Below are 244 nucleotides of genomic sequence, written 5' to 3'. Positions count from 1 at the left end.
GCCTCCCGAGCGGGCTCGGCCGCCGAACAGCAGCAGTCCGCGGCGGCAGAGCAGCGCCCGGGGCGCGGCCGAGATGGGCCGCGGGGTCCCCCCGCTCCTGGCCGGACCCTCGGGGCCGTGTGCCGGCTCCCCCGGGGGAAGGTCGGCTCGGTCCGAGCCTCCCGCCCGCGCAGCACCGCCGCGGCTTAACGGGGCTGCGCTCGGCCTCCCGCCGCGGCTTTGAAAGGGCGAAGGGGGCGGCTGG

This window comes from Haliaeetus leucocephalus, unplaced genomic scaffold (genome assembly GCF_000737465.1).
Source record: "Haliaeetus leucocephalus isolate CR32 unplaced genomic scaffold, Haliaeetus_leucocephalus-4.0 Scaffold517, whole genome shotgun sequence".
NCBI classification, from domain to species: domain Eukaryota; kingdom Metazoa; phylum Chordata; class Aves; order Accipitriformes; family Accipitridae; genus Haliaeetus; species Haliaeetus leucocephalus.
This window is presented reverse-complemented; position numbering follows the sequence as displayed.